The sequence below is a fragment of the Aphelocoma coerulescens genome, unplaced genomic scaffold, assembly GCF_041296385.1.
Source record: "Aphelocoma coerulescens isolate FSJ_1873_10779 unplaced genomic scaffold, UR_Acoe_1.0 HiC_scaffold_87, whole genome shotgun sequence".
NCBI classification, from domain to species: Eukaryota; Metazoa; Chordata; class Aves; order Passeriformes; family Corvidae; genus Aphelocoma; species Aphelocoma coerulescens.
In genome coordinates, this window is record NW_027184071.1 from 1228655 (window position 1) to 1250964 (window position 22310).

A 22310-nucleotide genomic window follows, 5' to 3' on the forward strand; every position below is an offset into this window, starting at 1 on the left:
CGGCCCCTCGCCCGCCCGGCTGGGCGCCCAGGCCCCACATGGGCAGGCGGCTCCCCACAGGAACCGCCCCTCGCGCTTCAGGCGGGCGCTGCGGGCGCTGCGGGGGCTGTTCCGCTGCCCCTGCCTGGCGGCGCGGCAGGAGGATTAGCACCCGCTGCCAGCAGCACCGGGCCGGGCTGGAGACGTCGGCTGGACTGCGACCTGCCGGGCAGCCTGAGGGAGCTGCCTGCTGATTCATATTGAACCTGCACCTCCCCTGCTGGGATCTCAGGACACTTCCTCTCATCCGGAAAGGATTCCATGCTCGTCCTTTGCGATTTCATCCACGACAAATGGGCACACACAGGAGGTGTTGCTCCCAGGACACGACCGCACGCTGCCGGACTTGACACACACAATTCTTGCAAAACAAAAGAAAGTTAGGGTTAAAAAATAGAAGTAGTAAGAAAAAAAAAAAAAAAAACCCACACCAAAAAAAGTACAAAACTCCTTCAAAACACACAAAAAGAATAAGAGTAGGAATAATAAGAAGAAAATGAAGTTGATGACGAAGTAATAGTACTAAAACAGAATAAGAATAGGAGTAACAATAGGAACAAGAATAAGAAAGAATAACAATAACAATAAATAAGAATAGAAATAAGAGTAACAAAAAGAATAAGAATACAGAATACAGAATACAGAATACAGAATACAGAATACAGAATACAGAATACAGAACACAGAATAAGAATAGATAAGAATAGAAGTAAGAGTAAGAATAATAAGAATAAATAAGAATAGAAATAAGAATAAGAGTGAGAAAATGAATAAGAATCAGAGTAAGAGTCAAAATAAGGAAAAGAATAAGTGTAAGTAAAAGAAGAAGAAGAAGAAAGAAAAGACCAAGAAAAAGAGCAAGAACACAAACACAAAGAAGAAAATAGAGAAGATGAAAAAGAAGAAAAAGACCAAGAAAAAGAACAAGAATATGAAACATGAACAAGAAGAAGAAGACGACGTAAAAGGAAAGCAAGAACAAGACCAAGAACATGAACGAGAAGTGTCGCAGTGACCGCTACTGACCACAGCCCAGGCCAGCTCCAGCGGTGTGTGGCAGGAGTGAGGAGCAGCCGGAGGCTCTCAGCTTTAAAGCTGCTCCTCAGGAGCTCAGCTCTGCTCAGGGGAGCTGAAGCTCCAGACACAGTAGCTGTCAGCAGTCAGAAACGAGGGAGAGAATAAAAAGTAGTGAGGAGGCTTGCCACAGGAGGTAATCCAACTTTATTGAAGAAAACTCACAAGGGACAAGCCTTGAGCGGCTCTGGGTGATACATTATAAGGGGAGGAATTACCATGGGGAGGGCTTAACAGGGGACCAATAGGGGTCCTTAGGGGAGGGATAGGGACAGGGATAGACATTTCCTTGGGCCAGTAGCCTCAAGGGGTGGAGGGAAAGGGATCACATGCCCCAATGGGGCATCGAGATTTAGGGGATTTCCAAAGGGGGAGGTATCCAGAGGGGTAGGGTATTGGGGGAGATTGACGGGAACCATATAAGGGTAAACTGGGAGGGTTCAGGTGATGGACACTGAACTTTCGGGAACAACGGGGAGGGGTTTGGGTGATTGATAGGGAAAGAGCTAGACCAAGGGGAGGAGAACAACCATGTAGGGAGCACCGGGGGAGCGGCTTGGGTCTGGGGCAAACTAACTGGGAATAGGAGTGGGGAAGGTAGGGATAAACCATCGGGGTACAGAGAACATATAAAAATACAATAAAAAACCTTGCATCACCACATCTCCCCCTTTTTTGTTCTTAAAATTTAAAAATTATTTCCTTGCTCACACAGCCAGTCTGGTGGAATTGCTGATGTCTCTTCTGGCAGTTCTATGTGGTTAACTTGCCTGAGTGCAGTGGCGGTAACTGAGAGGCAAAATCTTTTTAACAGACTGAATAGAAACAAAACTAATAAAATGACAAAAACAACCCAAATGAAGTCTCTGATAATTGAAGCAGTCCAACCAGAAAGTTCCCACTTGTCCAGCCAGTTTTCAAACCATCCTGTTGACTCCTGCTTGATTTGCTGAACCATGTCCTGCATCTTCCTCAGCGTCGCGCATATGTCTGGGGCTCGGGATGACAAGTTCATACAGCAAAGACCCTCAAACTCTGCGCATTCCTGGTTGTGTAGTAGCAGCAGGTAATCGATGGCAGCCTGATTCTGCAATGTCGCCTTCCTGGTTATTTCCTCGTCTTCGAGGAGGTCACTGATGGCGGCTGAGGTCAAATTGGCTTGTTTAGCCACCCAACACTCTAGGGTGCCCAATTCCCCTAGACCCTTCGCCGCTGCTACCCAAGGCAAAAAGAGGGACATGGCGGATCTTTTTAGATGTGACCAATGAAAAATTTCAGAGTCGCAATTTTCGCCCAATTTTTCGGTGTCTCTCTTTTAAGGCAAGCCAATTCTGTTTTGTTCTGCCAATTTTTAATTTGATACATGTTGGGGGTAAACAGTGACAGTCGCCCAAATGTGCACAGCCCTCCAAGAAGGCAAGAGGGGATGCCTGCCCAAGCCCCATCACCGCAGATAAGGAACACCCCCTGTGGTAACTGCTGGGGTGCTCCATCCAGGGTGGAGGCCATTTTAACATGGGCAACGCCTCTACACCACTGGGTGGCCTGGTATTTCTGATCGTGCTGGACAAATGAAACATAAGACTCTTTCCAAGTCTTGGGGTCAAACCTAAAATGAACACAAAATGCAGCGGATGGAGAGCTAACGATGTCAAACCCAGCAGGCTCCTTGGGTAGCTTTGGGAGGTTCCCAACCCAGTCCCATCAGAGGAGTAGGGGGTTCTTTACCGGGGTCTTTATGGTCCTGGCGATAAAGGACCGAGCTACCCAATGGGTCTGCCGGTTCCAATTTTCTTGGATGGAAAGCAAACGGGGAGGGTACTCAGAAACATTTAAGGGAACCCCCACCAGGCAGGTCGACACAGGGTTATCTGCAGCTGCCATACTTAGGCAAATGTGGTCTTGCCCGAGGGTCTTTTCCCGGAGCACCCAGATGTTGGTCTTCGTTTGAGGGATGACCCATGGTGACGCTGGGAAGGCCAGGACTAGCAGGATGAGCAGGTGGGGGAGGTCTTGCATTTCCTTTCTGCTTGGTGACTAAAAACAGGATTAAAAATCATTAGCAGAAAAATCAAAACATAAACATGAAAACTCAGGGATAAATAGGGATTTAGGGAAGTCTTGGGGATGGTGGTGCTGCTTCCTCCTCCCGGTGCACACGTCTACCTGGGGGTCTGGGGGTCTCACCGGATGCTTGGGGATATAAGGTTTCACCCATTTTTGTGGGAGCCACCTTACACCTAGGGGTGTAGACACGCAAGCGTATCCATGACCCCACGTGACCAGCTTGTAAGGTCCCTCAACCTTGCCACTCTCTGGATCTTTAATGAGGACCGGCGGATGCTCACGGAGAGGGTAGTTGCTGTGTCGGCCGAAGTGTCTCGCCACTGGTGGGCTCATGCTGTTAAACGAGCAGTTCAAAAAGTTGATCACAAAGAGAGCTTTGCTTAGCCAATCCTGTGGGGAAAGCTCTCTACTGCTCGCCCATTGGTGCTTCAGGGTGGTGTTGAGCGTTTGGTGAGCCCGCTCAATCACCTCTTGGCCAGTCGGGGAGTAAGGGATGCCCTTCTTATGTCTTACTTCCCACTCGTCCAGGAGCTCCTTGAAAGCCTCGGATCTATATGCGGTGCCGTTGTCGGTTTTGATTTCCTTGGGGACCCCCAAGACTGCAAATGCCGGGTGGAGGTGTTGTTTTTTGGGAGCAGAACAAACTGTCCCTGGAATAATTTGTGAGCAGGAGCGTGGACAGAAATCTGTCCTGTGTAGCTATCTAAAGCTATTTGAAGGGTCTCATTCTCAGCTAACAGCTGTTTGAACATCTCTTTGGTCAGTTTGGCAGAGGACAATTTGTCCTGCTCCAAACGGACCGGCAAGTGGATGCACAAGAAGTCACACCCAGCCAATTCCCGAAGCCTTGCCCAAGCCTTCCGGATCAACTGGGCCATCAGTTCCTAGGCCTTCGTGATGGTTTTGGACCTGGTATTGCTCAGAAACACCCACTCGATGATGAGGAGAGGGTCTTTCTGACTCTGGTCCCACTGGAATATGAGCCCATTGAGGTGGGGCAACTTTCCCATGACAATGAATTTGAAGGGCAGTTCCAATTTGCAACGATGAGCCTGCCTCTCACATATCTTAACCTCTACCTTTTCCAAGGCAGCCCTTGCCTCTGGGGTCAAGGTCCTAGGAGAACTCAGCTCTTCCTTCCCTTTCAACAAATTGAAAAGGGGGGGCTAGGTCTTCGGTGGTAATTCCTGGCCAGGGCCGGATCCATCCTAAAGTGACACACAGTGAGTGGAGGTCCGCCAATGTTTGGGGATCACTTTTAATGGCCAATTTTTGAGGAACAATGGTCCTCTTAGTGATCTCCAACCCCAAATATCTCCAAGAAGGCATCTTTTGAACTTTGTTTTCCTGGAGAGTGAATCCAGCAGATGTCAAAACATTGACGACTTGGTCAAGGGTGTCTTGAAGCACATGGTCATCGGGGGCGCACACCAGCACATCATCCATATAATGTAGGATGATGGTTTCCCTCATGGTGGCACGGATCGGGGACAGCAATGAAGTGATATACCACTGGCAGATGGTAGGGGAGTTCTTCATACCCTGGGGAAGAACTCTCCAGTGGTACCGCTTCATTGGGGCTTCTCGGTTGGTGGTGGGAACCGAGAAGGCAAACCGTGGAGCATCGGCAGGGTTCAGAGGAATTTTAAAGAAACAATCCTTAATGTCAATAACAGTCAAATTCCAATTTTGGGGGAGCATTGCTGGGGCAGGCATCCCTGGTTGAAGGGGCCCCATGTCCACAATGACTTTATTTATTTCCCGAAGGTTGTGGAGGACTCTCCACTTGTCCTTCCCCGGCTTTTTGATGACGAAAACTGCAGAATTCCAAGGGCTAAAAGTTGGCTCGATGTTTCTGAGAGCCAATTACTCTTCCATGAGTTCGGTGAGCGCCTTCAATTTTTTTCTTTCTAGTGGCCACTGATCCACCCATACAAGCAAATCAGTTGTCCAGTCTAGTTTTTGAGTGGGGCACCCCACAGTGGCTGCAATTAAAAATCCCAAGGGGTTTTTGGGATCTCTAATCTAACTCCCCATTGGGACATGGCATCCCGTCCCCACAGGGGCGCCTGGTAATCAGTCACGAACGGGCGTAGAGAAGCCAGTTTCCCATGCAGTCCCTCAATTTGTACAATGCTCTTGAATATTTGTGCCAATTTTGTCCCTCCGATACCCTGGATTCTTCCTGCCACAGGTTGCAATTCCCAATGTGACAGCCATTCCCTGTGGGGAATGATTGTGACATCTGCCCCCGTGTCCAGCAGGCCCTCCAAACAGATAGAGTCCTTGCCTTGCCGGACATTGCAATATATGATGGGTTTGTTTTCTCCCACCACTTCTCCCCGGTAGACACCTGGTGTTTTGCTGTCTACTGGGATTCCTGCTGGTATGGAGATAGCCTGGGCGATGACCTGCTCGTTGGCCAAACAGAAGGGTTGATGCATCGTGCCACCAGCTGAAGTCGTGCCAGGTCATTCGTGAGAGTGGCCGGGCATACTTCTAGCTCCTGAGGTGTGTGCTTAGTGTCTCCAATGGTCATGTACTTACAGCTTTCCCCTGAAGGCACCAATCCTCCTTCCAGTGGTTCCACTGCAACTACCATCCACTGATCCGATCTTAACAAGTGGTCCGTTGCCGTCCTCAGAGACAGTGGTGGTCGAGGGCACCAGGTTTTGTCAGGGTTCCATGCTATAGGGGGAAACCGCATAGAACGGTCAAGTCCAGTAATTTTGTTGCCTCCGGTGAATGTCGTTTCCCCTCCTTCCCCACAGGTCCTGCCTCATTTTTGTCCCCACGTAAGGCAGGACCACGCTGTGCGCCTAGTTTTATTTTTTGGCACAGTGCCGGGCACTGATGGTGGTGGCGCTCTTCCCCTCCTTTCCCTTGCCACATCTGACGTTCTTTTGGGGCAGAATCTTGCGAGGTGCCCCACCCCCTGACAATAAAAGCATACAAATTTCCCCCTAGGTCTTTGTAATGTTTTCATTGGAGCTTGAGTTTGTGGGTGGACTGCCATGGCCATCAGTGGAATGGGCTGTCGAGGTGGTGGTCCAACGTCCATTGTGGAGGCCTTCTTCATGCAGGCCTCCACGAACGCAGGGAGCGTTGGCTCTGGGTATACCGGCAGCCCGTCAATCAGCCTCTTGCACCATTCATTGGCGTTCTCTTTGGCCACCTTGAGGATGATCGTTGGGTGCATATCTTGATTCTCCACTTGTCGCTCTACCTGCCCTTATCTGGTCCACAAACTCAATAATATTAAGACTGATTAGGGGCTTGTTTTATATTCAGATAACTCTTGGGGGCTTCTGGGGTAGGTGTGGGAAGAGAAAGGAAGGCCTTCTCTGCTGCCCCCATGACCCTCGTGAGAACAGCCTTAGGTATTACTCAGGCCTGTTCTCCGGGTTCTCTCCAGTCCCCCTCGCCAGTGGTCGAATGTTAGAGCCGATTGGTCAGCATCAACAGCTGTATCTCTGCTTCTGCAAAGCTCAGTAAGGAGTGGCTGTAAGGACCGTTTCCATGTCTGCTCCCACAACAGATATTTGATCGGGGTTAACAGACATGTAAACAGGTCATTAATGTCCCAAGAGACAAGCTCGTTTGAGGAAAATGTGGCTTTAAGAAGGCCTTAAAAATACTCACCCTTCCGACCAAGCTCCCTTTGGGCTTTGCAGAGCTCCTTTTTGTTTTGGTAGGAAAAAGGCTTCCATCCTCGGAGGCCTCCTCCTCCTACCCCACCATAGGTAACAGGTGCAGCATGGTAGACCAGCCCCAGTTCCGGGTTCCGGGCCCCAGGCCCATCACATCCGGCTCCGATGTCATGGGAACCGGATGTTAGAGCGTGGGAACCGGAAGGTAGAAGTGGGGAGGCAGGGTCAGCAGAGAAGTGGGAGGGAACAGGGGCAGGGCCGGCTTCCGCCCCGGAAAAGGCGGACCGGTCCTGAAGCACCTCCCACGAGGGAGGAGGAAGGGGCTCGGGGTCCTGGGAAAAGGGTTGTGGTGAGGGGCAGGGAAGAAATTCAGGCAGAGGAAGGGAAGAGAAAGAGTTTAACAGAAAGGGATTATGGGGAGAAGAAGCACAAGAGGGGGGGTCCGACCACGCGGTCCCCTCCATCTTGCGCTCCTCGGAAGCCATTTTGAGGGTTCAGGAGCGATAGGAGTGAGGGGCTAGGAGATGGATAGGGTGATGGTAACGGGGTTTGGAAACAGCGAGAAGGACGAGGGGAAGGATAGGGAGATGCTCGGGAGAACCGGGGAGATCGGGAGGGACATGGAGATGGACAGGGAGAACAAGTGGAATCAGGGGTGGATGGGTCTGAACTGGGGATATCAAACCTAACAACTTTGGGAGACGGAACTTGGGTAGAGGATTTGAGGATAGAAGTCTTGGCTGGCGGGCCCTGCCGACCAAGACCAGGGGACTGGGGGGTTCGCGAGGAGCCAGGGAGACTGGCACCACTGCGGCTACCCTGCATTACATGGGTTGCTCCTTGGGAACCACCCAGAGAGGGATTAGGGGAAGGGGTAGAGGTGTGAGGAGGAACAGGGAAAGAACTGGGGGGCTCTCTTTCCATTCCCAACCTCTCTCTAACTGTTAACCGAATTAAAACATGCAACGGGATAAATTTGGATGCCTGGGTGTCCCCCTCATTCACCTTTTGAGTGAGCGTCGCTCACACCACATTCCAGAAGGGGAGCGAGGGCACACCTGCAGGAAATGGAAAAAGAGCCATCGAACAAATTGTTTCAACAACCCCTTTTTGAACTTTTTCCCCCCTCCCTCCAGGAGTCCCACAACTGGGAAATAAAATCCTCGCTGCTGTGCCAACAAACGTGCACCCATATTTAAAAAATCTGACAAACACAAAACTGATAAAACTGGGGGCCAAACACTCTTGAAAAATAAAACTGTCAGCACAGCACTTACCCCTACCCCTACCTACCCCTAAAATGCAAACTTAAAAGAACCTAAAAGAAAGGGTCCGGGAGCACTCGGGTTCACACACTCACTCCTCCACACAAAGGGGGCACCCCTCCACACACACACACACACACAATGGCCCCACTCTGATCCCCTGGCCAACAGGGATACTCACCACTTGCTCCTCTGGACAAAGGTGCTGTAGGCAGGGTCCCTCTCCCTGGACGTGATCCCTCCGGCACTGAGGGACTACCGTGTCCGTCCCCGGGAGCGCCACCTGACAAAAATGGGTCTGCTCCCACCGGGGTGCTGACGTGCCAATGGATTTCAGAAACAATCCTTGGCGTGGGGTGTCAGACCCTCAGGGAGGCCCCAATTTGGGCGCCAGCTGTAGCAGTGACCGCTCGCTTCTCAGCCCGGCCAGCACCTGCGGTGTTTGGCAGGAGTGAGGGGCAGCCGGAGGCTCTCAGCTTTAAAGCTGCTCCTCAGGAGCTCAGCTCTGCTCAGGGGAGCTGAAGCCCCAGGCACAGTAGCTGTCAGCAGTCAGGAACGAGGGAGAGAATAAAAAGTAGTGAGGAGGCTTGCCACAGGAGGTAATCCAAGTTTATTGAAGAAAACTCACAAGGGACAAGCCTCGAGCGGCTCTGGGTGATACATTATAAGGGGAGGAATTACCATGGGGAGGGCTTAACAGGGGACCAATAGGGGTCCTTAGGGGAGGGATAGGGACAGGGATAGACATTTCCTTGGGCCAGTAGCCTCAAGGGGTGGAGGGAAAGGGATCACATGCCCCAATGGGGCATCGAGATTTAGGGGATTTCCAAAGGGGGAGGTATCCAGAGGGGTAGGGTATTGGGGGAGATTGACGGGAACCATATAAGGGTAAACTGGGAGGGTTCAGGTGATGGACACTGAACTTTCGGGAACAACGGGGAGGGGTTTGGGTGATTGATAGGGAAAGAGCTAGACCAAGGGGAGGAGAACAACCATGTAGGGAGCACCGGGGGAGCGGCTTGGGTCTGGGGCAAACTAACTGGGAATAGGAGTGGGGAAGGTAGGGATAAACCATCGGGGTACAGAGAACATATAAAAATACAATAAAAAAACATTGCACCACCACAGAGAAGAACAAGAACAAGGACAAGGACAAGAAGAAGAACAAGGAGAAATATAAGAAGAAGAGGCGGGGAGGAACCATTATCTCTCTGAGAGCCCCAAAGCGCTCCCAGGCCCATTGCTGAGGCCTTGCAGCACAGCACTGCACAGGAAGCAAAGTGATGCAACAGATGCAGAGGCTGTTGCAAGAGATTGTGCCAAACTTCTCCCCCGCCAGGGGAGGTACCTGGCCATTCCCCCAGCCCAAGTGTCTGCCCACGTGCTGAACTCAATGTTTTTGTGGGACCCTCGGCACCAAGGAGACCTGATGGAGAGCGTCAGCGGGAGCGCTGGCATGCACGGAGGGGTGAAGTTTTCAGCCTAATCTGCCTCTCTCACTCTTTCTCTCCCCCCACCTGTTACCTGTTTTCTCTTCTTTCTTTCTCTCTTTCCTTTCTTTCCTATCTTTTTCTTTCTTTCTTTTCTTTCTTTCATTTTCTTTCTATGTTCATTCTCTTTTATGGTCTCTTTTGTTCTCTTCATTTGTGCTTTCATTTTTTTCCTTCTTCTTTCTTCCTTTCTTTCCTCTTTCTTTCTTCTTTTTCTCTCTTTTATTCTCTTTTTCCTTCTCTCTTTCTTCTCTTTTACTCTCGTCCTTTCTTCCTTCTTTTCATTCTTTCCTTCCTCTCCTTTTTTTTTCTTTCCTTTCTTTCTCTTTCTTCTCTCTTCCATTTTTCCTGCTTTTCTTTTCTTTCTTTTCTTTCCTTTTCTTTTCTTTCTTTTCTACCACTCTTTTCTTTCTTTTCCTTTTTCTTTAGTTCCTTTCTTTCTTTCTTTCTTTGTTTCCTACTTTCTCTATGTTCATTCTCTTTTGTTCTTTCACTTTCTTTTTTCTTTTTTTTTTCTTTTCTCTCTATTCTTTTTTCTTTCTGTTTCTATGTTCATTCTCTTTGTCTCTTTTGTTCTTTCTTTTTGTTATTTTCTTTCTCTCTTCCTTTCTTTTTTTCTTTTATTCTTTTCTTTTTTTATTTTCTTTCTTTTCTCTCTATTCTTTTTTCTTTCTGTTTCTATGTTCATTCTCTTTGTCTCTTTTGTTCTTTCTTTTTGTTATTTTCTTTCTCTCTTCCTTTCTTTCTTTTTTCTTTTATTCTTTTCTTTTTTCTTTTTCTTTTTCTTTCTTTCGCTTTCTCTCATTCTTCTTTTCCCCTGCTCCTTTCTTCCTTTCTTTCTTTCTTTCTTTCTTTCCTATCACTCTTTCCTTAGTTTCCTTTTTTCTTTTCATTCTTTCTCTCCTTCTCTTTCTTCTTTTTCTCTCTTCCATTCTTCCCTTCTTTCCTTTCTTTCTTTCTCTTTTCTTCATTTTTCCTTTCTTTTTCTTTTTTCTCTCTTCGTTTCCTATCTCGCTTTCCTTTCTTTCCTTTTTCTTTCTCCTTTTCTCTCTCTTCCATTCTTCCTTTCTTTCCTTTCTTTTCCATCACTCTTTTCTTTCTTTCTTATTATCTTCTTTAGTTTTTTTATCTTTCTCTCTTTCTCTCTTTTGCTTTTTCTTTCTTTTCAGGCAAAATAATAAAACCTGTGAGAACTGGGAACAAAAGTTATCTCAGTTTGTTAATCTAATACTGATTTTCTTTTTTTTATGACAACGACCCATGTATAGAAGATGAAATCTTTGAGCACAAAAAACAGCTTCTCAGTGCCCTATCCTATTTATCTGCACACTTTAAAAGAAATAAAGGATAAAATTATTGAACTACACACTACAGTGCAAATCCTATCATTTAACTCATAGTTACAGGGACAATTTCTGAAAACAAAAGCAATGCCATTTTGTCCACTTCTGTGTCCTGCAAACCCAATGGAGTTCTTTGTGCTAATAGTGACAGTTTGGACAAAGAGATTATCCAGCTGATCTAAACCTACTTGGCATTTTCAAAACTTTCTTCAGCTACAATCTTTGTCAAACCTCCTATTAGTGCACTCCCCTCATTCCTAGAGGTTTTCATGTCCACTTTTAACATCCTAAGCTGCAACATGTTGTTACCACCACTATTTTTATCGTGTGGCACTACCCAGATGTATCTTCATCATCCTTACCATATTTAGTTGCAGGTGCCTGACAGATCATTTGATTCCTAGCCTGCATTCTCTCACAATAAACAAGATGTTTAGCAACTCTTTTAACTTATCCTCATAGGTCAAATCTCTTTCCCTAACCATTTTGGCAACTCACTGCTGAACAAATCCCTCACTGCTCTTAAAATGTGTCAAAAACTGAAGAGAGTGTTTCAGTTATGGCCGCATTAGTGCAGATCAGAGGTAGAGAATAACTTCCCTGACCTGCTGGGTGTGCAGTTTTCTTTATTCTACATGAAAACCTGTTTCTCACTTATTTTCAACCCGGTGGCCACACAGACTCCAAGTCCTTTTTACCAGAGCATCACCCAACCAGTCATTCTGTCCCACACCTACCTGGACGCTCTAATCCCCTTCACAAAGTCATTCTGCCTCAGATGTAAAACGGAACTTCCATTTGTTGAAACTCAAGACTAGTAGCAGAGTTTTTCTGGAATAAGTTTCTCTGCTAAGTGCTACTATTTGTCATATTAAACACTATGAAGGGATTTAAAAAAAAACCCCATAGCTGGTATGTTTTAAAGACTTTTTTGTGCTTGCTCTCCTTAAAGATGTCCCCTTCAGCTATCATGGATCTTCTCTTAATTGTATGGTATTTTTCAGGTCATACTGTCCTTGCTCTGTCAGCACTCTCAGGTGAAATCCACCTGTCCCTATGAATTCTGAACACAGTTTCTGTACATAGTTTCTAATCCAGTAGATCCACCTGTGACAATGCTGATATAATGCTGATACAGTTGTTTTTTACCTTAGTCTACTGACCATCTGCCCTATATTTTTATATTAATATGTATGTGTATATATATACATAGGTATGTATGCTTACATTTTAAAACCCTTTCACTTTTGCTTAAAACATTTTTTTCTTAAGGAAGAGAACTTTCTACCATTTAACAAGAAAATTCCAATTCACGAATGGTTAAATGATTAAAAAATCAAATCTGTTGTAACATTCCTCTTATTAAGCCAGAAGAGCACTTTACAACTGCAGAGAGACTGTTAAGCTTTCAGAGATTTTATTCAGTTAAGAGAAGCCAGAAGTTTAGAGTGAAGGAAATATTGAGCAGGTAACCATCTTTCAGTGTGTAACTGCTTGGCACACTGAAAGAAAGCACAGTTTAACAGAGGTTTTTAGACACGCACATGGAAAAGGAAGCATATTGCTGTTCTCTCAAAATGGAAATTATGGTTCTAGCAGCCACACCTGTATTTGCTGAACTTAGTGTGAAAGTGCAAAATCTGTTACAGTCTGCATGAACAGCCACTCACAAATATCACAAGAAGGCTACCTAAGAAGTTCTGACATTTTCTTAATGTATATAAAATATACATTTTATATTGTGTTATAAAGAGATGTAAAGGCTGTGCATGGCTAAACCAAGTACCTCCATGTCAGCTTTTTTTTTTGTGTGATGCTTGGGAGATTAGTTCTGGGAGTAACTGAGGGAGAGGCAGTCAGGCAGCGCATATCCTACACCACAGGAGATACCTCTGATAAGATGTGAGATACAGGCATTACAAAAAGTGTTTCAAGGATGCTATAAACCTGGCATTCTTCAGTTTAAGGAAAACTATTTCTCTGTAAGTGTCAGAAACCAACCTGTGGTGCGTGGGGGAGTATGGCAGGAAGAAAGAGAGAGATTTTATATTCCCCTTTTGCTGTTTGGGGTTTATTGTTCTATTGGTATGCCATTTTTAGAAAGTCAGAATGTGTTCTGTAGACAAAAATCTGGGGATTAGCCACCTTTGCATTCCAAAATTACAAACCTAAACACTGAAATTGTTATCATTTATTTTTATCTTAATTATGTTAGAGAAATCAAGTTTCCTTGCTGAAGGCCAGAAGATTTCATCCACTGTCAGTTTCTTTGAATGTCTCCTCCTCACCCAATCAGATTTTCTCCACTCATGAGAAAAGTCTCTTTTCTCTGTAAATTGGAGGGGGAAAAAAGCAACAAAAGAATAACTTACTGATCTGTGGAATTTGGCTGGTGCTACGGAGCCCAGAAAGACTGGTCCGTGTTCCTGAACCAGAGGCTGAAGCAGGGACACAGTGTCCATCAGGTTTATATAATCTCTTTTTGTGTTTATGTCCTTGACAGAGGATTTCAAGGGTCCACCTCTGCAGGACCCTCTCACATCTGAGGTTTTGGGATGGCTCAGTGCTGCATTTCCTGCACATCCCTTACACAGCTCCATTTAAATTCATGGCTTAAACTTTCATGGAAGTTTAATGACATCTTTCATTAGCCCTTTATTTTCGCTTCATCTCTCACTTGGCAATAAACAGGATAAATGTCAGTGCCACAGTAAAGTGCAGAAATGTGATGTCAGCGTGTATTTCTTGTGCCTGAGAATCTTGGTCACAATTTATGTCACTGGGAGCATCAGTCTTTCAAGTGAAGCCCTGCAAATGGCAGATCTGTGTTATATATGATCTTCAGCAGCCAGCTGATTATCAGGGTGATGAAGGATGGGAAGCTTAGCTGACAGTAACACTTGAGTAACTTTGCAGGGACACAATTTACTAAGGATGTACTTCAGCAAATCCATGATTCTTCCACCATGCCCAGATGATGTTTGATGGAATACTTACAGGACCATCATGAAGATTGTTAGGGGTAGTTAATTGCCTGGGATGGTACAGAACTAGTTGAGAGACTTCAAAAAAATGAAGCATTTTTTTCTTTCCACCATGAATGAAAGCAGTTGTTCATTTTTTCGTGCATGAAATGAAGGGGAACCCTCAGATGAAACCATGTATCATAAGAATCTGAGGAGAAAGTTAAAAAGCCTTCCTTGGATTCAGCATTCCCTTGACCTTTGGATTTTATGGGAAATTTTAAATATTAAAATTTTGAATTTAAGAAAAAAAATTAACTTCAAATGTTTAGGGTACTTTAATGATCACAGAATGCCATCAGTTCTAAATGGAGGAATGTCAGACATACTAGGTAATCTAGATATCCAACAGGGGAAAAAATATTTGCCTCTTTGTTTTTAACTCTTAGGCACCAGCTTCTTGTCTGAATATTTGTCTGATTAACAATCAAGGTCTTTCACGTTTCCAATTACTTTTGTTTAAATAAAATTATGAAAGAATTTTATCACCTGTAGCTCTAGGCTACAACATTATAATGACCTGAGAAGTGTTGTGTGTTGGTGTTTGACTTCCCAGACTTCTCTGAGTCAAATGACAAAGTTGGATCTCATTAAGCTCAAAGCAGTAACAAAAACCCTCAGTCACTCCAGTCTTCATGATTATTCCACATTTGAATCCCCCATGATACGAAAATTATTCTCCTTGTAGGAGAATTGCTGTTCCCTGTCCTTTTGCCCTTTCAATACCTGGCAAACACATGGTCACTGACAGCATTTTCTTGACATCAAAGCTATTAAAGTTGGAATCATGAGCTGAGGAATAGGATATAGCCTTTTGCTAACACTCTAATTTTTTTAACTGTTGCATTGGATGTGATTGATAGAGACTGCAGCATTTTGCTTTCTTTATTCTGATGGCTACAGCTAATGTGTTGCAATTTCAGGCCCTTGGTATTCTTGCAGAATACACCACAGCTAGAAAGACTACAAGAAAATGACAAGATTTTCCCCCTTTCTCCTGAGAAGGAAAGGTATTCTGTTAGAGCTGTGAGCCCTGACATTCTAAGTGAAGAAACTAGACCTCTTGCTCCATCTCAGTAAACATATTAAGACACCCCTGCCCATTATTTCATGCACCAGGTAAATGTGACTGTCCTTACAGTGGATGGATGACTGCAGCCTCAGAAGTCTGTTCTGCACTGCTCAACTCACTTTCCCTGAAGACACGAGTTTTTATCTTACTCTTAGCCCATTGTAAAAATCATAAACTTTTGTTTCTGAATGTAATTAAGTAATTTCAGAAAGAAATTAATTTTGAAACTCCTGGTAGAAGCAGGAGGACTGGGGGACTGCTGAGGAGAGGGACCACCTACAGTCCTGGGGTCAGCGCTGGGCACCTCATGGCAAGAAGGACATTGAGGGACTGGAGTGTGTCCAGGGAAGGGAACAGAGCTGGGAAGGGGCTGGAGCCCCAGGAGCGGCTGAGGGAGCTGGGAAAGGGGCTCAGCCTGGAGCAAAGGAGGCTCAGGGGGGACCTTGTGGCTCTGCACAAGTCCCTGACAGGAGGGGGCAGCCGGGGGGGTCGGGCTCTGCTCCCAAGGAACAGGGACAGGAGGAGAGGGAACGGCCTCAGGCTGGGCCAGGGGAGGCTCAGGGTGGACAGCAGCAGGAATTTCCCCATGGAAAGGGTGCTCAGGCCTTGGCAGGGGCTGCCCAGGGAGGTTTGGAGTGCCCATCCCTGGAGGTGTCCAAGGAAGGGCTGGAGGTGGCACTCAGGGCTCTGGGCTGGGGACAAGGTGAAGGTGGGGTTCACAGGTTGGACTCAACAGAGGGATCTCCAACTGGAATAAGTGATTCTGTGATTCTGTGAAAGTGTGATGCAGCACGTCACTCTGCCACCCTTCTTCTGGTTTTCTAAGGCGTGGGGCTTTTTTTATGGCTTAATTGTTTGCTTGGGTTATTTGTCCATTTTGACATACTGTGAGAAAAAAATATTTGAAATATAATTTCTCCCTCCTAGTCATTCTTTAAGGTATTTATAGCTATATTAAAATACAGTATTAATAGATTATTTTAATATTATTTATATAGTATTAGTAGATTATTTTAAGGGCTTGGGGATAAGTTCGTTGAAATCAGAGCTGATAATAATTTCTCAGTGTCTTGATAGGAAAAAAAAAACAAACAACAAACCAATTATTTTTGCTAACACATTCCTCAGCTCTCGGGGAGTTTTTTTGGTACCCTTCTTTCCACACCACCTCCTCCTGTAAGACAGACTGTGAGCAGACATGGTGCCACTACATGTTTACAAGGGGAAGATGTGAGAAGGTTATTGAGCTGTCCTGCTTTGAATATCACTTTAGAAGAGAAAGTGCAATTACTGCAAAGCATCAGATGAAGAAGATTCCTGTTCCACTGTGTGACTCTCTTACTTTGTAAAATCCTAGCATGGACTTCAAGGTTTTCCCTTGATTTCTTAAACCCTTCAGTCTTCTCTCAGCAGTGATGAGTTTGGCAAGTGAGTATGTGGTAAAAACTGTGGTGTTAACACAGTCTGACCCATGATTTTACTGCTTGGTGCCGGAAATATACTGAGAAGCTGACTGCTTCAACAATATTTAAAAACTTCTCAACTCCTTTTCTGTAGCTCACACTGTTTTCATCATGCCCATACCTTTACCAGCTTTGGGTTGCCCCTTTGCCATGGCCTTAATTTTTAATGTACATAAGAATGCAGGTAATGTTATTTTCTTCCAAAGAGTAAATATTTGTATTGTAACAGTAGAAAAAAACCCTGAAAATAAAGAATATAAAATTAAAGTTGCTCTCTCAAATAAGAATTTTGAAGGTATATGTATTTTTTAACTGAGCTTGGGCAGACCATAATGTAGCCCAGAAGCACAGGCAGAAAATCATGCCAGGCTGGCAGAAGAAAAATCACATTTTTAATGCTGAATGTTGTAAGAATTACATGCCCCAGAATGTCAGATTTTTCAGTTAAATCAAAATAAAAAAGTATTCCTCACTGAGAACGTATTTCTTTGAGCAGAGCTTTTGTCCTTCAGTATTTCTGATATGGAAATTTTTTTTTTTTTTTTTTTTTTTCTGTAGCAACTTGATAGTCAAAGGTACAAAACCCAAGTTTTTACTTTAAAACAAAATAGTAATTTCTATTAGAATGGCGAAGTATTGTGCTTTGCTGCTTCAGGTGATGCACTTAGGTGCACGATGATGTGGAATGGCAAAATTACAACTATTTAATGTATTTTTCATGGCTTCATTACTTCTGTGCATAAGTTGTTTACACGAAGAATTTAAAGGTACTGCTTTCACTGACAGCTTAGTCTATTTGATATTTTACATTGAGGAAATGCCCCAGTCCATTTTAAATCCTTCAGTCTCACCACTGGTTTTGGTGCTGCTTCTCATTACTCCACAAAGCAACGCAGCCATTTCACTTTGGTTCACTGGAGCAACCTGTAAATATTACAGCAGCTGAAAAAAAAAAAAAGACTATTAAAAACTATTATTATATAAAGAAAGAATTATTAAAGAATTATTATAGAGACCAATGTACACAAATGAGGTTCTAAATACTTATGTACTGTCACTATGTGAACTAAGCAGATATTAATTTTTTTTTTATATGCACTGCTGGCACTTGAAGAGGTGAAAATGAATGAATTGGGTCAACAGCAGCAGAGGTGGCAGTGGAGGAAGGGAGCAGAGAACCTTTTATGTACATAGATATTTCTGTGGCAGGTTCCAGCTCATGTCAAGCACTGAAACGTGCTTGGGTTTTGCTTTTTTTTATAACTTTTCTGGTGGTTTCCAAAAGTGCCTTTCTTCCTTATTTCAATTTAAATTCAGGTTTCAGGTTATTGCAGTGTCAGTGTCTGAATCTTGCTGTAGGTTTACATTTGTGTAAAACTAATCTTTACAGAATCATACACAGGATATCAATATTACACCACAGGTATGAGTGGCACCTATGATATTAAAAGAAATGCATATTTGAGAGCCTCTTGCCTTGTCAATATTTTAACCATGCATAACTTTTTCTCAGGGACAAGTAAAATAAGATAAAAGGAATTTCTGAGCACTCTAGTAAAGCCTAGAATAGCTTTATTCCAGAGGGTACTTTTAATTTTTAGGACAATATTAGTAGGACTAGATAAATATTAATATCCCTTTATTAAATTCTCTAGGGTACAGTGTAGGCTTATGCTTCACCTTAAAACAAAAGCTTTACTTTACAATTCAGACTAAAACAAGGTCCCTAGCTATGTATATTGCAAACTGTCCAATTCTCACAGTAAATATTATTCTAGCCCCAAAACAGTTTTATTGACCCAAGATGACAAGGACTGATGTATTATTCAGCATGTCTGTGTGCTGTAGGACTCAGCCCTTAGTTGCAGAAGAAGATAAAGACATTTCCTGGTCTAAGAAGTTTAAGGCAGTCAAGAAAGATGAAGCTGAGAATTTTTATTTGCTAATTGCTCATTGTTATTTCAATAAATAGCTCATTCCTTATTTACCTTTTAGTAAGGTTAGCAGTTCCTACTAATTTCAGTAGGGTAACAAGCCCTGCTCATTTTGTCCTAAAAATTAACCTCATTTATGTTCCAATGTACTCAATTATTATGTAAGTTATATACCTTGTTACTCTGCTGTGCACAATACAGTGTGTGCTACTCTACTCTTTTGGGACCTTAGTTTCTGTTTGCTTTCAAAACTGTAATCATAAATCTTGCCCTTGTCTACCTATCTTCTTTTTTAGGTTTTTCCTGCTTTCCTTTTCTTTTCTCTTTTTTTTTTTTTTTCTAAGATGGTTTGAAGTATCATGAATTTGATGAGATTTATTTGTGTTTGAGATTTGTCTCGTGCATGTATGTGTTTGATTTTTTCCTACTTTAATATACGCTAACAACTGTCCATATAAAATTTAATCTGGGATTTTACAATTCAGGATTTTTTAAATTTAACTTTTTACAATCCATAACTTTGATAATCTTTAATAAATTGCCCTGGGGAAAAAAAGATCACTTTCCTAACCATCCCATAACTATTCACTCTCTTTTTAATCATCACCTTTCTTTGAAATATGATGAATTAACTAGAATTATTATTTAATACATTGCCAGTTGTTGGTGGGATGAATTGCATGCTGTGTTTTTTTTATCTTGGATGTTGGGTAATGAAAAGTAGCAGAGGTTTCTTTATAGTAGGAAAGGTGAATTTTTATGTTGGACAGACAAGAAAACACTAGTGAAATAAGATGACTACAGAAACTGTAAACTACATATATGGAAAGACAAGAGTGTGAGAAGGATATGATATTTTGAGTCTTGACAGAAGAGTGAAGAACATAAAAGTTGACAAAAAAGAGGATTAAAGAGGGTTTAGAAATTATAGACAGGAGTCACTGAAGATTTTAGCTGTGATTATATAAAATTTGCTTTCTGGGATGTCAGAAGTAGAGGAAGAAAAGGGTAGAACAGTAAAGTCATCTTATTATAGTCAGTTTGGGTATAAAAGTGCAAAAGAGTTAGAGACATCTAACTAGTTTTTAGAATGTCTCAATTTCTTATCAGGCTACATTGACACTAATTTAGGCTCTGAACAAGTAAAACTCTCTTTGTTTCCAGGTCAGATTTTCATGAGTTCTTTGCTAACCAATTCTTTGCCCAAACTGTCATTGTCTATGTGCCTTCTGGTATTATTTACATAAATATGCCTCTCATGATCCCATAAAGTTCTGAACAATGTGAAGCAAAATGTCCAGTAATTTCCACCTGCATGTTTATCTCTAGAAAAAAAACCAGTTACATAGCACAAGTATTCCAGATGCAGAGAAATGTCAGCTTCAAATAATGATCAAAGAGAGAGCCACGTCAGTGGCAGAGTTTTGGAAATCATCAGTTTAAGATTTTTCTAGAGTCGACAATCTAACACAATGTACAGAAAACACTGAAATCTCGATACCTAACAGCTATTTTTTTTAACTATATAATTTTATACTGACAAAACTTATTCTACTACAACCCTTAGACACTTTCCTAGCAAAATCCAAATGAAATATGTATTCTTCTCTTCGGAAACCACAACTTATTGCAGCAACTCTACATGGAACATGTAGTAGGTAGGTAACATCACTCAGCTGCTTTTCACGTTAAATTCAAATTAGGCCTTTGGATATATGGAGTTTATTGATGCCTTTTCTAGAGGTTGAACATATTTACAAAGCCAAACACAAAAGCAGGAAGTTTATACAAATGTTTATCCAAGTTCACAGACATACACGACATACAATTATTAGATATATTTCAGTTTCATTCCCAAGCAAACCTTTTTTAATATGCTCAGAAAAAGCTTATGTTAACACACACTAAAAGAGTTATTCTAAAAAGACACAAAGTAAATCAAAATCGTATTTGAACTAATCAAATTCATTGTGATAGATATATACTAAGAAGGATTAAAAACCAAACCAAAAGAAAACAAGAACATCAAAAATGATCCCCAAACACACAAGCTAAAAAAAAAAAAAAAAAAAAAAAAAGAAATACAAAAAGCCAGGCAATTTAGCTGCACCTAGAATTTCTTCAATCTTATTTTATTTCCTGTTCTTTGGAAGGTTAGTAGAAAATGTGTTGAGGAGCCAAGGCATGGTACAACTGTATAAATTAAATGACTGCAATGTGTGGTTTGTTCTAGATCAACACATCCAAGTTATGAAAGATATAAAAGCCCTGATGAACACAACACAGTTACACCATACTGGTAATATCTGGTTGTTCAGCTCTGCTAAATTGTTGTCCTTAGGACTATCATTTTAGTTAATTTACAAGCGTGCAAGTGAATTGGAATCAGTTTTAACATGACAAAGGCAACAGATGTGCTTGGAAAACCAGAGGGCTCATTTACAGTCTGTCAGGCTCTGGGATTCCTGGCACAGAGCCAGGATTTTAGTTGTTTTGGGTTGTTTTTTTTTTTACTGATGGGAGATGGCAGTTCAGCTGACAAAGCTAATAGCGAGCTTCCTGTTACCAAGGGGATTTGCAGCACAGAAAAAAAAAAAAAAAAAAGGAAAAAGTGATACACACATCACTGCAATCTGAAAATACTTTACACAGTTGGAAGTGCTGAGGTCATTTGGTGTAGAACTATTAAACTCTGTCCTTAGAGACGCCATAAACCAGCCATGGAAACTGTCATGTGAAAACCTTCAATGATTTTTGACAGCAGTGGGTGGAGGGGAAATGAGGAGAGGGCAGATGAGGAAAAGAGCTGAGACCCTTTTAAGTGCTCTGTCACTCTGGTAGGCAGCTGAGGATCTGCACACAGCTACCAAAGCATGACTTGGCCACCCTCTTCAGGGAGGGCTTCTCTGCAGCTTCTCCCAGCTTCTCCCTTTGCCCTTTACTAATTTATAAACTTTTATTTTTCACTGGACCTTTTGCACTAAGTGAATCATAACTTCTCTTTTTTTCTTTTTTTTCCCATTTTTTTTCCTCTTCTCTGTTTTTGACAGCAGTTATTCTGGTGTCAAGAAGTCATGAACATCTTTCTGTTTTCTGACAGTTTTAGCACATCTCTCGAAAAAAATCCCTGTGAAACTCTTTTTATCTTCTCTATATTAACTCCCCAGTTTGTGTCTTACGACACCCATGTGACACCTGTTATGGGTTAGCAGGCATAGTCCTGGAAGGGCTGTCCTTGCTAAGGGGTGCTTACAGCTTCCTCTGGGACCTGACAGAACCTATCAGTGGCCAGTTTGAATATGGACAATTCTTTACGCCACTTAAAGTTGTGCCCGCCTCTGTGATCCACACTTAAGAATAGACAAACTCCCCCCCAAGCTCTCTCTCGTTTCCGGCGCTGGCACAGGTGGCTGCAGGCCCCATGCGGGGGCCAGCGGGCCCGGACAGGCCCTGCTTGGGCCAGGATGGGCCGGGCCACGGCCATCCTGGAGCCATGGGCCTGTTCCACCCATGGAACCCCCCCAGCCCTGCTGTGGGCAGCCAGAGCAGCTCGGAACCACCCCCCCTCCACTGCGGCCGAGATTTCAGCAAAGCGGCACCACTGTCCGGCAGAGATCAGGTGAGCAACAGCGATAAGGGACACAGCTGCAAGGCCGGGGTGAGATTAACCCTTTTATTGCTGTGAAGAGCTGAAAACCTGAGGGAAGAGAGAGAGGAGATGCTTAAAGCTGAAAGTCTGTTGTGAAGCTATGATGTATCAGAGTATCCCGTTGTAATTCCATGAAGATCTGGGGGGTGGAGTGTTCAACTCGTAAGCAATAGGCAGATGCTGACACAGCTGTAATTTCATGAGAAGCTTGGACAGAGAGAGATGAACCAGATGAGGACTT